The following is a 16,370-nucleotide window of genomic DNA, read 5'->3' as shown; positions in this document are numbered from 1 at the left end:
ATATACAATGGCCATTTTTTTCCTGAAATATGAGGGAATATGTTAGTGTGTCCCATGTATTTAATTTGTGGGAATATTGCAAAAGATAAAGCAGATCCATCAGTAAATATTGGCTGACATTGCTGGTCGGCAGACACAAATGGGTTAATCTGTGGAACCAATAATGTAGCTTAAAAAAAAAAATTAAAAAATGAGATATGCTTTTTTTTTTTTTTTTTTTCCATTTTTTAGCATTGTGTTAGTAATGTGTCTGGGAAGATATAAAATTGAGGAAGCTGAGATGTTTTGTCGTACTGGTCTTGAGGTCTGTGACAGGTTACTAAAGGAAGGTTATTATATGTCAGTGAAAAGGAAATTTTTTTTTTAAGAGCTATTTTTGTGTTTTGTTCTGTGCACGTTTAAATGATAATTTGTGATCAGCCTGCTTTGTCCACTCAGTGCAGCCAAAGAATATCCCATATAATAAGATTGGCAAAATCCTCAATTAAATCAGGTCAAAGGAGGTCAGGACCCAGCAACCTTTCCAGAAAGGCACGCCAGAATCTTTTCCCTGCTGAACTAGAGATAAATCACGTACTGCTTCTCAAAGAGGCAAGAAGCTCCCACCTGCCATATGCTCAAAGCTGTACATTACCTCTGTGCACAACAGGAATTTCCATCTTTCAGGAGCAGAGTATGCCTGGAAGTCACAGCCACCCCCTCCCGAAGGCACAGCAGCTCCCACCTTTTGCCCCTGCCCAAACACTGGTGGATGCCATTCAGAAAGGACTTGAGGTTTCTTTTTTTTGGAGTAAAGAATTACTTGAAGGGATAACTCCTCTTGCAAAGAAATAACACATAGCTTCCCCATCTAGTGTGTGGGACGGGTGCTTCACTTGGCATGTTCTTTAGTTTTGATTTCATAACTGCCTGACTGCAACATGGTGAAACCCCATTCAGGCTCATGCGCTTGAGCTTATTCTAGAAGCTTGAAAGCCTGAGCATGGAGAGAAAGAGGTGGAAGCTTGCTCATTAATGGAGTCAAAACAGAGCTTGACCAGAGCTCCTTACACAAGACTTGGGAATCACTCCCCAGTCTTCCAATTGGTTTATCCCTGGCCTGTACCATCACACAACAATTACTAGGAAAATCCATTATGCCATGGACTGAGCAGAACAGTGATGTGGAGAAATCCACATTACACAGACTCCTGTGGACTTTGTGACACGAGACCCATTCTAGGTTTGGCATCTTTTTCAGATGGTACAGCGTATGTGGAAATCCCCCAAATGTCACCACAGGAAGCAAACAAAACACTGCTAAACCTTGGTTTAAAAAACAAGCAGATGTTTTGATGTACAAGTTATGATGTAGTTTGTTAATGTGGACTATAATAGTGATACTAAGATCTAAACAAAAACCTCTATATATGATCTAAACATGATAAGTTCTCTCTCCTCATATTATTTTCCAGCACTGTTTAAAGCCTGCACAAAAGCTGAGTGAAGATGGCACTTCATAACTCCTCTCCTTTCTCTCCATTAAAAGCTGGACTTTAATCTTCTCTGAAAAAGGCAAAGTAGGAAAGAAGCAGTCACAGTCAGCAGGTAGACTTTCCTGCCTTGTGCTGGTTATTCAGCAGAGAAGCATATACATGAATCACCAGATCCAAATCAGGTGGCACTGAGAACAAATGACACATTGGAAAAGACAGTGGACAAGGTGAAAGGAGAGCAGATGGGGCTGAAAGAAAAATCTACCCAGAGAGGCAAACAAGCAGAATCATGATTTCCATAGGCTGAAAGAGAATTTGGCCTCCATGTTCCCATGGCAGGAAGGCAGGACTGAGTGGCAGTAATCTCACCTGAACAGAGGGAGACAGGCAGTCCATTTCTCTGCCGCAGGCTCCCAAGCAAGAGTAAAAGAGGGATTTGGGGAGTTCTCTGCATCCTGAGCAGCATATTCTCTGCTCACATCAAGCCCGTGTTCAGAGGCCTCCTTCTGCACATTTCCATGCTCAGATTCATAGAACTCTGCTATCATGTCCCCACACTCAAGTTTAAACCTACAGTGAGGAAGAGCATAACCCTTAAGGCAAAACTGACAAAGATTAATTTGATACAGCTAAACAAGATGCTTTCAAGGAAGAAACTACACCTTCAATAAATATCTAGGTAAAGAGCAAAGCAGTGAGCTTCAAGTTCCCTCAAGCAGTGTCTGCTTCAGAAGACAAATTCTAACTCATTCATCTGTCTGGCAAACTGAAACCAGGTAAACTGAGACAGTATATTGAACATGACAATATTTACAGTATTTTTCCAGAGTGATGAAGGAAAAAAAGTCAGAGAGATTATTCAGATGGAGAAGAGGTAGCACCACTACTTATGAAAACTACAGAAGTAAGAAAATGAGAATTCTTATTTACATTATGTACTGTATTCAGTGCTTTGAAACTGAATGTACCAGCTAAAATGTCAGTTTTTGGTTTAGTTTACAGACTGGAACCACAGAAGAAATTGCATTGGAATTATTTAATTGCAATATATTGTGCTAGAACATACACCTTAATTTTCAAGTAAATGTTATCTCCTGACAATACCAACCTTAACCAAAATACATTCCTTTCACTATACTGGAAAAGAAGATTTTATGTCTACAATTCTATGACAGAAAAGATACTGCTCAGATAACAAAGGCCATGTCTGGTACCCCAAAATTCTCTGATGTTTGCAGAGATCCAATGACTGCTTAAAACAAAGAACCACTTGAGCTGCATCCATGGCACACTTCCGTCCCTTCACTTTAGAAGCAGCAAAACCTCAGATGATCAAAACTGACAGCCTCTCTTAGAATGGGACAGTGCATTTGCTAGGGAGGACAGATTTCCAAAAATATTTTGGGCAGTGTTACAGATCCTGGTTATCTCCTAGCTCCTGATGCTTGTCAGCACGGCCTGATGCTGATAGCAGCCACACTCAATGCACTGAAGCCACAACCACTTCAGCAAGTGAGACTGATTCTTTAAAAAGCATTTTTATTAAAACTACTGCTCAGAATTTCAGAAATTACATCCAGTGGTCCCAGCTAATGAAAATGCCTGTAAGTGGCTGCAGTGATTGGATTCAGTAACATGACTGGACAAATACCACAAGAACTATTTCCACCAAGAGACAGAGCAAATTTAAATGGTGTATTTCCTGTTTCTGCTTCACTGAAAGCCCAGTCAAATGCTGCCAGACTGATTGCTTGCCAAAGCTTGTTTTGAAGCTACACACCTTATTTATATTTAAAGTGTACATTAGGGAGCTTATATATACCATCAAGCAGCATAGTGGCCACTGCCACTTAACTAGAGCTAAGCATTATGGTCACAAAATATTGCTTTAATTTCAAAGGAAGTGTCTGCCCTCAAAGAGGACTCACTTATTTTTTTAAAATCTAACAATGAGATTCAGAAAATTAAATTGGTTTGCCAGAGTAGCTTAGTATTCATAATAGGGTTCATTAAGATGTATATATCCTTTCTGATCAGACAGTCAGGATAGATTTTAAATACAAAAAGTGAAAAATAAAGTTTTTATGTAGGGTATACCAAAAAGCTGTGGTACATTGAAAAAAGCACTCAGATTTGTTGCAACATAATCCATTCCTGCAAGTAACACACAGTTACCTGGTCTCACTACAGGGTACTTTATCAAAAATGAGATGACAGAAACATGGTTTAAACTGACTAAAGCTTTTAATGTAACTGTATCCCATGGGATTTGAATTTATTCAACAGCTCTATGTGGATACCTTAAACCCATTCAATTTGAAGCAGGTTTTTGGCTTAATGTAACCAGTGGCCTTATAAATTACATAAAACAGAAAGCCTTCTCATCACTTGTCAAAGATCAATATGTCCTCCCCCTCTCCAAGAAGGCCAACCATTCAAATATAATCCCAGGAAATCCCATTGTTTGCAGAAGATGCTGTCATCCCAACTTGCACTTTATTGCTCCCTCCAGGTGTGGCTGGACACTTCTAAATGAAGTCACTGGAAGCCCAGGCACGTGTCCAGTGTTGCAAAGTGCTTTTCTGATCTCAAACAGCCTAAAATAAGAACAATGCATGGTCTTTGTGCTCTCACTTTGCAGCAAGCAGCCAGCTGCCAGTGTTACTGAACCCTAAATTTGCCTGCCCTGCTGGAACACCCTTGTCTTGCACCCAACAGATCATAAAGTACTCAAGGTTGAGGGCTGTGGCAGCAACATTACACAGACTGTGCCCTGAGCATAAGCTTCCCATGGTGTGGTGCCTAATGCTGCTGAGGAGGGGTTCAGATAGCCACACTGCTGGTCTCTGCTCTGAGACCCTCTGTGCCAGGGCAGTGCATCTTTAAATCCAGAGGTTACCAGTACCTGGTGCCAGTGGGTGGAAAAGGGTGGAGGCTGTAGCGCTGCAGCCCATCCCAGAGTACTAGGCTAGATCTGTGATAAAGCCTGGGATTTAGGGGACTTGGTTTGCATGCAGAGCTGGGAGGGAACTCCTACTGAAACTGCAGATCTTTCCCACACAGCGTCCCAGCTCCTGCCCACACACGGCGTTGGTCTCTTGAAGCCTAAGACCTGGAGGGATTTGCCTTTCTCTATCTCTTCAGGCCTCTGGAAGTTTTCCTCCCCCACTTTTGGCACAGAGCCCAAAATGCAGCTGTTCCACAGTAAGGCAGCAGCTCCTCTTTCCCTGCTCCTCCCTTAGCTCAGCCTGATATCAGGCGCCAGTGTGTGGATCCCTTCCCAGGAGGAGCAGCCAGAGTAATTAAGTTCTAGTTCTGCTTGCAGGGATCCCAGCTCCAAAGAGAGACAGCTCAGCTCTGCAGACACCAGAAGCCTACATGACTGAAGACATGCACTCCACCAGTGTGTGCTGAGTGATAATTAGAGTCCCTTCTGCACTCCATGTATCCAAGCCAGACTACGCAGTCTAAGTCTGTCTCAGTCTGATAATTCCCGTATTTCTGAAAGCAACCAGCTTCTCCCCTTTCATCTCTCCTCTTCTTCCTGTTTCTTCCATCTTTAAAAGCTAAAGCTTTCCCTTGAGCATACAAAACCCCAAGGACATCTGTGACAGATTTGAAAATGCCTGAAATTGTATATAGAATCTTTTAAATGTTTATTTGATTAGTGGAAGGCAATTGAAAACATGGATTTAAATTGAAAAACAAGCTGCCTATGTTGGGTAGGAAAGAACATAGTTCAGTGTCATACAGCTCAGCCATTTACCTACCATTTCTGAGAGGGTTGTCACACTCAGGATCACTGGGCTATGGAGGGGGTCTCATATCTCCTTTCAGGTTATAAAGTAGGGTGAGGGAATACTCTAGGACAAGGCCTTAAAATGTTTTCTTGTGATGGTACAAGAGCTTCCCAAATTAACCTATATAAGAAGTAGTTAGAACTGTGGAGAAGGGATCATCTGACCAGGTTTAGAGGCACATTTCCTGAAGCATTCAAAAAGACTATTATGAGAGCAGACAGCCTTCAGTCCCACCTTCCCTCCAATTAAAGCTGGGACTCCCAGTAGATTTCCTTTTTTGCTTTATAGGCTTCTAAAGAGAACACAGATTATCTGCTGGTATATTTCTTTGTTTCCTGTCCTCCAAAGTTTAGTTATTAGGAAATACATGGTGCTATTTTATGTACAAGCCTCCTCTTCTAAACTCCAAGACCCTAAGGCAGAGAATCTGTAGGGCAATACAAAATTAAAGAATGGTACCAGGACTAAAGAGTCACAAAAGTCTTCTGTGATGGACTGCCGCCTAAAGTTGCTCTTCTTTAGAAGGCTGACCTAAACAATTGGATAGGAAGGTAGAAGAGAAGAGAGACTCAGATGGGATTATACCTTAATTCCCAGACTCAGAACGTCACATATTCACACTCTTGCTTCAGATAAAAAAAGCCAGCTTCTGTTGTTACACAACCTGGCTGAAGCTCCAGCTGTCCTCCCAAATACCTTCTCTCTCTGGGGGAAGCACACTCTCCCAGCAATTTTTTCCTTCTGTCTGAGAGATAAGTCATGCAGCAGAACCAGGAAATTAGTAAAACCTAGCTGGCAAAGAGCAGCATTGATTATTACCCCACCCATGGCATCCCACTGTGAGCAGACTGCTCTGAACAGTGTTCAAACGTGCTCCCAAAGGGAAGGTCTGACAGCACCTGGCCCAGCACGGGTGAATGCTCAGCAGCTGGGCAGCACCTTGTGCAGCAGAACAGCACTGCTTCTCACAGCCTGGGTGTCTGAGAGAAGCAGGGGGAGCTAGAACTGTGCTGAGCATAAGTCATGGGCCCAGAGACAACACAAAAATGAGAAAATGTCCTCCCACTCTGTCCTCAGGCTCTTCTGGATACTTAAACACATCAGCAACACTGCGTGCAGGAAAAAAGAGTGGTGAGAGCAGGCTGGAACCATTTTGCCCTGGGATGATAAACAATTCTCAGAGGCTGTCCAGGGGATTAACACAAAGAAATCAGCATAAGAGAAGCTAATAGGGTAGAAGTGGTGACAGGAAATAATGATTCCATCACTAACTGCTACCACTTCAGCTCTCCCAAGTGCAGCTTTCCCCTCCTCCACATTCCTCCCCCCACCATGCACATGCTTTTTATTTCACATCAGGATGCAGGTGTGATGGAAAGGAAAGTGCTGCAGGAGAATCCTGCTCTGCTCCTTACAATGGTTTAATCTCTTTGACAAGCCCTCCCCTTAGGCTCTCCTCCACTAAAAAATAATAACAACGCTTCAGTCTTGCATAGGAGTTTATCTTTAAAGACTGTGGGATCAGTGCTTTATTTCCTCCTTCAGCCACACACTTTTCTTTCTTCACATGGGAGAACTTGTTCCTTCTGCCTTGCACCACCACAGGCTCTGATAGAAGCCCAGTACCCAGCACATGCAAGCTCAGCAAGAGCACGGGCTAGTCTGGGTAAGGTGGTGGTCAGCTCTGCAGTCCTCAGCATCACTCTCATTTCTGCTCCTTAGTTCTAACCACATCAGGCACAACCACACTACCCAAGGCAGGCTTGCTCCTCAGCTCCAGGTGCAGTCAGTAAGGGGATGTATGCAGGGAGGCTGCCAAGGGCATGTACAGCTAATAATTTCCTATTGCTGTGATTTATGAAAACACCAAAGAATAGCTGGTAAAATTGCTGTGAAGTTCTGCAAAGCAGTAACCACTTTCTACCACACATGCCATGAATTCATAATTCATTGTTTGGTTCTCAGTGCTCCCTCTGATTCAATTTTTCCTTTTAACAACTCTATCAAGGTAAAAATTAAAGGTATTTTGTCAAAGTCAGTTTCTCCATCAACACCTCTGTATTGCCTCTAGTGAAAAAATGCAAAGCAATGTACATTAGGGTACACAGCAAGGAACCACAAAATAATCACATTAATTGGAGAAAATTCAGTCATATCTAAATCATCATTATATGAACATAGTAAAGAGGCTTTCTTGAACTGCATGAATCTAGTTCCTTGCCCTTGTAAGAAATTTTCTTCTTCTTTGTGAGTACAGGAGCACAGAATATAGACAGAAACCCCTGCCTGGGAACACTTTATATTTTCAAGTAGACACCTGGAATCCTCCTCAGATGTAATTGAAATGCTGAAAGCAGCATCCAAGACAAATTTTATGTTCAAGCATATTATCTTTTCTTCTTCAAGTGCACAGAGCTCATTGCTGCCAGCCTGTCCAGTGTTAAAATATTTCTGCAGTGTTTATCTGTCTTGGTCTCCTATTTTCCTGATACCCTTTCAGCAACCACAACTATTACAGGAAGAATACATTTATGATTAATGATCAAGTACAGATAAGGTTTAGTCACAGATAAGATGAATATGAAATCTGGAAAGCTGATGTAAGCAGCAAATTTGAGATTATCAGACCAAGATTATCATGGGCTGCTCTAATAATTTTCCCCTTAATTTCCTTTGTATATTATTAGCACAAATCCCACCATTCATGCAGTGACAGACAAAATATGGGAAGGGATTTATCCAGTGTTACATGGACAGGAGTTCCAGTCTTGTGTCTTAGCTACTTGACTGAATATTCCATAAGGAGAATGTTCCTTCACTTGATATTGGCATCCTACTGGCTCACTGCTTGGGCAGTATTTCCTCTATACCTGCAGGCAAATCCAAGCCTACCTTTCTCCAGGACACAATTTTTGTTGTAACACAACAGATCTAGCCTGAACACAGCCTTACAGACATGCCTTCAAACCTGTGTTCTTCTCACAGACCTTTTTGCCCTTCCTTGCTCCCATTAGGCTTCTAAGGTCACCACACTGAATTAAAAGGTGACTTTTGCTCTCTTAGCAAGTTATCTGAAATCCCAGGCTTAGTTTTCCCACCACTCATGGAAATAGCGTTCTAGTTTTCATACACAGCTTGTTCCAAAATCCTTTAAATAGAGAGTAAATGAAGATTGATTTCAGAGATAAGATGGGAGAAGAGGGAGGGAAAGCTTTTTCTCCACAGCTTTCTCATTCTTAGGTTACATAATTCCCTCATGACTTATCCATATCTGAAGGGAAAGAAAGAAGGGAGGATCTCCTTTTTCTCTCAGGCAAACAGCAGAAACTAAAAAAGTCTACACTCTTTACTCAGAGGACAGCCATGCCTTGTGTTTCTCATGAGCAAGAGCCTTTGGGCAGACTGGAGTTGGATCTGCTTCTCAAGAGACAAGTGTCTGTGTGTCATGCCTTAGAGCTGCCAGCCAGGATTGCAGAGGTCTGGAGAAGAACATGAAGACCAACAGGGGAGGAAGGGAAATACATGGGGAATTAAATCAATTAAAGGAAGTGGCTGAAAATTAGTGACTATATTCTTATTTAAAGACACCTGTGAACTTGACAGTCTTCTGTATGATTAATGGGAAACTTTGCATCTGTATCACTGCAAAGCATATGTCAATATGTGACAAGGTAAATGGATAAAACTGGGTCCTTTCTACAGCAAAGAACTTCACCTATAGCAGCCTGTCAGAGCTTGGATGAAATGAGTTTCACCCTCTGCATTTACAGTCAGCTCTTAAGCTATTGAAGTACACAACAAATTCAATCTTTGTGTGCAGTCCTTTTTTGATCACAGATAAAAATCCAGCTTTTATCTCTCAGATGCATATTCCTATATCTATGATTTGGGTAATAGACTGTGGCAAAAGGCAGCCAGAATAAGAGGACTTATTTCCAGGCTAAGGTCGTCTATTCCTAAACGGTGTTCTCGTGCCATCTAGTGGTACAAAGGCAATGATAGCAAATGTAAAGGAGCACTTCCTATATTGTCTTGCCAACTAGGAGCAGCTGGGAATAAATAAAAGATTGTTTCTACAAAAGGTCATGGCAAAGCTCCTTCCATATGAATACAATAGAATTACATTTACGTGTCCAGCCCTTAGAGAGCAGAACAGGAGCACAAAGTTAGTTATGCAGTTCATTAACAAACTGGAGAAAAAAAAGAAAAAAAAAAAAAAAAAGAGAGAGGAAGATTATTTAAAACATAATTTACGTTTTTCTTACAAAAGATATTTTAATATTGGCCTGCAGGCAACACTGTTTCCTATTACATCCGTTGGCTCTGAATAATACATACAGAAAATAGTATTTCCCCATTTAGTTGCTCACAGAAGAACTCTCCTGCATCTAAGAGACAGAAAGGAAACATGTTCCTCCCACTATACAAGTCTGCTGCATGATTATGTATGTGAAAATACACAGCCTCCAGTCAAGAGTGGCTCTCATGCTCTGAGGGAACACCCCATAGATAGTAGACATTCATGCAGAGGATCCATCACCATCCCTGGCTGCTCTCCATGTAGATTTTCAGAAATCAGTTACACTTAGCCCAATCTGCCCTGAACCAGCAATGAGATAAAAAAAACCACAAAGTGGGAACCCACAGACAGCTGACATCAGCACAGAATTAAAGGTAAGTGAGTTCTGAGGCAATTTTTGATGCAGACCTGGTTGCAAATCTTCTGTATTCAATTTCTGCAGGTGAAAATGTAGTCTCCTACAAAACATTTGTTCACTGTAAGTTATTTAGCAATCAAGCTGTGTTGCTCTGTACTCTGGATCTACCCAAATTTATAACACTGCAGTCTCATATGGAGGGAGCACTGTGCTGGCTAATTACAGCATCAATTACAAACCATTTTCAGCTGCTAATCAAATGATCCACAGAGTATCAATTACGTGGTAAAGAAATTCTCTACTAATCCCAAATAATTACATTCTTGAACTTTGCAATTTGTTCATCAATAATTTACTAAATTAAATGGGAAGCTAATATTCAAAGATTGTGTTTATTCACTTTGATTTGCAGGAAAGGAGGTGCCTGCCAGATTTGTCCTGGCAGCTAAAACAGACAACAGTTGATAGGAGTTTGCTCTAGCCTTTGTTTATTACCTCATTCATACTTGTGATTTGCCATCTAATTATAAACAGATAGTACAACAAATCCAGCTAAAAGAAAGACAATCTTTGGAGTCAGAATCACTTTTTGCTCCATATCTAATGGAGTTCAGGTACTATACCCACATAGATTTAAAAAATCACAGTAAAAATAAGCAGAGAAAGATTGAGATCTTGCTATCGACCTGTGCTTGCTGTTTTCCTGACCCTTCTGCCAGTTCAACACACTTTGCATAGTACCCATGCTTGTTCTATTAAAGAACAGGATCACCATGCTCAAAGCTCAAAAAGTATCTATAACAAAAATATACTGTGATGTGACATGTGAAATGAAGGGCAGAAAAGAAAGTGAGATCAAAACCATTAAAAAATAGATAAACAAGAAGCATATATTTTGCTGCTGTTCATTCATCATGAATACACTCAAATTGTACCAGGTATCAGGGAAAAGCAGCAGTTAGAGGTTACCCTGTACAAAACATTCCTATCTTCTGCTAAGAACCAAGACACTTTTTAAGAGTCTTTCTGGCCTTGGAGCTTTTTTTCAAGATTCAATTCTGTTTCTTCCAAAACGAGCAATATTTGGTGTTTGCCTAAGATTGCCTTCCTGGGAAAGTGCTAAAACTGCAGCCAGTTAGGAAGCACCAATCTGTGTCCCATGAGGCAAGAACAGCTCTGCTGTGCCACAGTCCTTATCTGTGCTTTATATGTACACATATACATATGTACACAGACATTCACACACACTTGCACACACCAGAGTTAGTGGTCATAACAAGAATAGTGCCTGTCAGGCACCATCCATCAACCAGATCTGATTTACGAGGCTGTTGTAGCAAACAGAGACATTTGAGGCACAAGGTTTGTGCATCACATTTGTCTCAGATCTCACTGAGCCACCATGCCCTGTTCAGTGCAGCCTTACTGAAATGCAATCTGGAATCCTACCTAGAGATTGTCAGTTGCTGCCTTGACATCCTGGTTTGTAGACACTCTGGAAATACAATTTCTCATTCCAAGAGCAGTCTGAAATACAGTTCAGCATGAAACAGATCCTAAATCTCTTTCAAGTGATTATACTTGTATATGCTGCTTTGGTCTCCAAAGCAGTGAAAGAAAATAATCACAGTTCTTTTCATGCTTCTTGGAAATTAATGAAAGTGAATCAGTATTTTCAGTAGCTTTTGATTTCTAAAGAGATAACTTATTTATAAATATTTCAAGTATTCATTTTGAAGTTTTTCTTCCCTTTGGAGGACCAGCTGCTAGTACTACAGCTAATTGATAATTCACCCTACTTTAAAGTTGGGTGTTCTTACTTCATACGATTTTGCAAAACTGTAAAATATGTGATTACTTAACATATAAATTATAAAGCTACATAGAATGTCCATCACTTTGTTTATTGATTAAACCCCCTTTTTGCTTTGGCCAATATATATATTTCACTGATATTAAAATTTTTCTTCTCCGTTATGTTCCTCATCTCCATTTTCCAGGAAAAAGGGAAATTGAGACCAGTATTAAAGAATGAGGTGCTGTATTGTATTAAGTCTAAAAGGTACCCTGAGAAATAAAGGCCCTGAACCAAAGAGGAGTGGTGCCACAACTCTCCTGCTTGACAGCAGCTAAGTCATTGCTCATTAGTAGCTTTTAACACTCAATTCCAAGAGTGACACAGATTTTTCAAGGGTCACTTAGTCTTCTGAAATTTAGTCAGATCTAAATTTAATGCATACCAGTTCACAAGCAGGAAAAATCAGAATGGCCAGTGTAGGAAAGCTCTTTTTCTCCTCAGCTCTTTGACCCCTTTGTGTGGACACTTAGCATTGCCTGGTAATTGTGGCTTGTCTTGCTCTGTTTCTTTTTTCTTTTTTCATAAATCACAAATAACAAGTTTGCTGGTACACTAGTACTGAAAGCAAACTAAGATCTTCAGACTGAAAAAGAGGGGATTTATATCACATCTCATATTTATTTGCCCCAGGAAGGTAAAAACAGCAAGTTGGTATTAACCCTTCCACTTGATATTGCTACTTGCATAGAGATATCTTTCACAGCAAGCTTCTAGGAACACATTTCTTTTTACCCAAGAGTGGTACCTTGGCATTAGTCCCACAGAGAACTGGCTGTGACAGCCTTCTGCAAGCTGAATGAATAATTGCTATCCTATGAGTGAGCTAAAGGAATAGTTTGAAGATGCTAAAAGCCTTCCAACATTTGGACCATTTGCACTACAAAAACAATGACACAAAAGCTTCATTAAAATCTAGTGCTTAATCTACAGACCCATGCCCCTACTGCATATACATTGAAAAATAAAAGGCAGCCTGTTAAAGCAAATCCTCTCTTTGAATCATATCTGTTGTGGGTCACCACAGCTGTGCTTTTGTCTGTCTGACTCCCAATATTCCCACTTTGAACTTGGTATTTGCAAGAGGTGCTCCTCAGGATAACTTCACCAATGCTGTCACATTGTAGGGCAGAACTGCTGGACTCTGGTCTCACCCTTTCAAGCTGAGTCACTTGTGATCTCAGTTACAAGATCCTATCCCCAAGTAATAGACAAGAAATTACCCTCATGCACAGGGAAGCTCCTCATAAAAAAACCTCAAGAGTTCTCTTAAAAATCCTTCAAATATTTAATCTCTCAAACCTATGTCTCAAAAACTCGGTAGCTGATGCCTTGGGGTCATGGTCATTATCCATCTTGCTTATCAGCACTGTTTTTCCGGGTTTTACACTGTGTCACCTGGGTCTTGGAATGCCTTTGTTGTTTCTATCAGAACTACTTCAACTCAGTTCCAATCTTGCAGATAAATTATTACACATATACAAACTGGAACAGGATCTGCTATTTAACTGGTAACTTGCTGCTTCACTGATTCAAGCTCCAGTGACTCTCTTCCATCTTAAATTTGAATGGTACTGCTGCCCAGCTCTCATGCAATTAAGTGTTCTCATTATTTACACTCCACAAGCACAGGAGAGTTCTAGCTATCTGAGCAAAGGCTTGGCTCTCATAGATGCCTGATATATGTTAGCCAAAAAGATAATTAAATTTCTTGAGAGTTCTAAGTCACCAGTACAATGTCTGTTCTTTGCCTAAACTCAGGTGGGTGGAAATCTTCAAAAACAATACAGTAGCCCAACCTCTTCCTAATGATCTCCATGGAGGTCTCATCAGTGATACATGATGCCAAGGCTGAGCCTTTCTGGAAAAAAGACTTCTTAGGACTTGCATGTGCTGGCAGAATTAACATTTGCATTTTTATTACTTTCAAGTCTTTTGCTGGGAGCAGTTTATTAGTGCTGTGGATTCATGTTTTGTCAGTACCTGGCATTCAAGTATAGCTGATCCTGCCTTGGGAGTGCAAGCTGGATTATTTCTCAAGATTGATTTTTCATGGGCCCATTAGATCTATGTAGCAATTAAAGAAATAAATCAATCAGATGCTGACTGCACATCTACTTGCTTAAATGTCTTTGAAGTGCTGCACCTTAATCAGAGCAAAACACAACCTGAGGTAGGGGCTTGTGTGCTTTTTGTTCATCTGGGGTTCACAGCACCAAGTGGATACTTCCTCACACCCAGAAGTTGTTTTAGTTTTATTGTACTAGTGTGAATTTGTATGATAAGAAGTGCTCAAACACACAGGTCAGAAATTACAGTCAGTCCTGTGGACCAGCTCAGACCCAGTAACTGTGCCTGGGAATAGTTATTTCTGTCAAATTCAAGATAGCAGCACTTAGCTTTAAACTACTTGAAAAGGAGCTAAATACTGACACCCTGCTATTTCCATCAAGCAGAGAGCACTGAGATGGTTACAACAGCCCAGCTCACTTATGGCAATCTTGAACTTGATCACATAGCTGTGGAAGAGATGGGTACAGAGAGTAACATAACAGAGTCATCAGACCTTACACTCTGAATCATTAAGATTAAAAAAAATACTTTCTAGCAGTATCATTTGGGCTCTGGCTCACCTGTCTTGAAAGGAAGAAGATGGAATGGGTGAGGTGGTGCTGCTCCAGGAGTAATGCTTCCCTGCCTCATGGCATGGCCAGCTGACTTGCTAAGGAACACCAGCTGCAATATCTTCCAGCTCTGTGTTCAAGGGCAGACTGAAACCAAGGCCAGATCAGTCAGCAATGCAGTGGGAGAAGATGGGCAGGTGGCTGTGGTTCCAATTAATGCAATACTTATTCCTTTAATTACCTGGATTGTCATGCAACCCACCCTGTTGCACCTGATTTCAAGAGCAAAATGCAACCCACCCTGTTGCACCTGATTTCTGGCTAATTTCAGACAGTGAGAGTCCCTGAATACACACAAATTTGTCAACACAGTTCAAGGAAAAAGGATCCCTGAAATGGAGAGAGACAGTTGCTGTCTGCAGCTACCTGATGGAAAGATACAGGGAAGATGAAGTCAGACCTCTTGGAGATGGGTGCTACCAGGCCAACAGGCAATGGACACTAGTGAAAACATGGGAAAGTCATATAGATAGCAGAAAAAACATTTTTTAAACTTAAAATTGACCAAATGCCATTCAGGTATCCCTGGTTAAATGTAAAATAATTTAAATGCTAACCTTTGTTTTATTCAAGTGTGCTGCATAGAAAGGCAAAATGAATTATTATTTAATTGTGTTTTAAGTAAAGACAGTGTGCTTATTAGAGAATCATGGCAATTCGAAGTAGGCTTGTCACAACAGGAGTACAAACATGGTTTACAAGAGACTCTGCAGTATCATCATCAGTAATAATACTACTGAAGTATTTCGATTTGAATAAACCTTTTTAAGGGAATCATTTCATGATTCCAGAAGTGTTTTTTGGGTAGAATCTTTCCCATCTAGTAGGTGTGAGGGCTTGAGTTTTTAAACTACTATGTATATCTTCATGTCCAGAATAAACACAGACCATTAATCTTCTTTGTTGTGAAGAGATATATTGGTATATGGCAATGCTTGTTATTGTGACAAAATTTTGTGTATTTTTAAAACTGCTTCAGTTCTTTGTTTTTTAGTTACAAAACCACACCAGAAATAACCTTATATATGCAAGCTCCTGCTGTTTGAAACTGAATTTATTTAGTAAAGTTTCTCTGAGTGTTATCTATTTTGCAGACTGAGACCAGGCAGAAGCAATTTATTTCTGTAGCTGAGAGTTTATTTCCATAGGAAAGATTGCAATGTGACAGGAATTATTCAGTCCTCCCTTTGTTGATGTGAACTCTGAATTAAAACATAGTACTACCAGCAGGTGCAAAGTGAAGGGACGTGATGGGGCAGAGCAGCATCTACACAGGAAGAAAACTTGCCACAGTGACTTTAATATGTATTCCTGATTACTGGGCACCTGCAGCTGATCAGCCTTGGCTTCTTGGCTTGGTTCAGCTCATCCCTAGTTTTAAGACCTCTAAAGTGTGTAGATCCAGGACTTTTTTTTTTTTTTTTAGATTTTATTTATACTTACAAATGCTGGTCTCATACTAGGCCTGCATAAGAAGCTTCTTGCCATAGCTGTACCATTAACAATGTGAAACAGGCTAGTACAACAAATGAAGGCATTGCCATATCTGCTGTACCAGCAAAATGGTCTGTCAGAGAGGAAAACAGATTTTCCCACTGGGTGACAGAGGCATTGATGCAACCAAAATCTGTACATCTGCAAAGCATTCTGCCCTCCACTCGCTCAGCTGACAAGTGATGGTAAATGGGATTTGACTTGTAGAACCATAGGATGATTTGGACTGGAGGGAACCTTAAAGATCCTGTAGTTTCAATTCTCCTTGCTGAGCCTTCTACTAGACCAGTTGGACTTCATATAAGGAGTAAGTTAACTCACAACCACAGAATATCCTGAGTTAGAAGGCAGCCCCAAGAACACCAAGTCCTGCTTCTGCTCTGCACAGCACCAGCTCCAAGAGT

The 16,370-nt window shown here is 40.7% G+C and overlaps 1 long non-coding RNA gene across 1 annotated transcript; it reads right to left on the bottom strand.

The window, feature by feature from the left end:
- Positions 1 to 8,424: 8,424 nt before the first annotated feature.
- Positions 8,425 to 14,555, bottom strand: LOC306798907. The gene is made up of 2 exons (XR_013773506.1): positions 14,390 to 14,555; positions 8,425 to 8,754 (listed from the first exon to the last, which is right to left on the bottom strand). It is a non-coding gene; the product is annotated as an uncharacterized lncRNA (long non-coding RNA).
- Positions 14,556 to 16,370: the final 1,815 nt, after the last annotated feature.

The sequence above is a fragment of the Erithacus rubecula genome (assembly GCF_903797595.1).
Source record: "Erithacus rubecula genome assembly, chromosome: 2".
NCBI classification, from domain to species: domain Eukaryota; kingdom Metazoa; phylum Chordata; class Aves; order Passeriformes; family Muscicapidae; genus Erithacus; species Erithacus rubecula.
This window is presented reverse-complemented; position numbering and strand designations above follow the sequence as displayed.